Source organism: Penaeus monodon, chromosome 30 (genome assembly GCF_015228065.2).
Source record: "Penaeus monodon isolate SGIC_2016 chromosome 30, NSTDA_Pmon_1, whole genome shotgun sequence".
NCBI lineage: Eukaryota > Metazoa > Arthropoda > Malacostraca > Decapoda > Penaeidae > Penaeus > Penaeus monodon.
In genome coordinates, this window is record NC_051415.1 from 34555767 (window position 1) to 34556055 (window position 289).

Consider the following 289-nt stretch of genomic DNA (forward strand, 5'->3'; position numbering starts at 1 on the left):
AAACATATACCGCACCCTTAATAAAAAAAAATAAAAAAATCTCTCTCCTTTTTCAGCGCATGCGCGGTCAGAGTCTCGTGCAGCCTCCTTTACGCAGACCAATGAGTTCACTCGGCCACGGCTGCAGCTCGGACCAACACAGGCTGCAGCCCTTCCGGCGTCCCTCAGCGTTCAGCGCCTGTCTACTCGCGGGGCAGTGAATTAGGTGGGTTCTAAAAGAATGGAAATCAATACTTATATTCAGTTGCTTTATGTCACAGCCTTTACACACACACATAAAAATATGAAT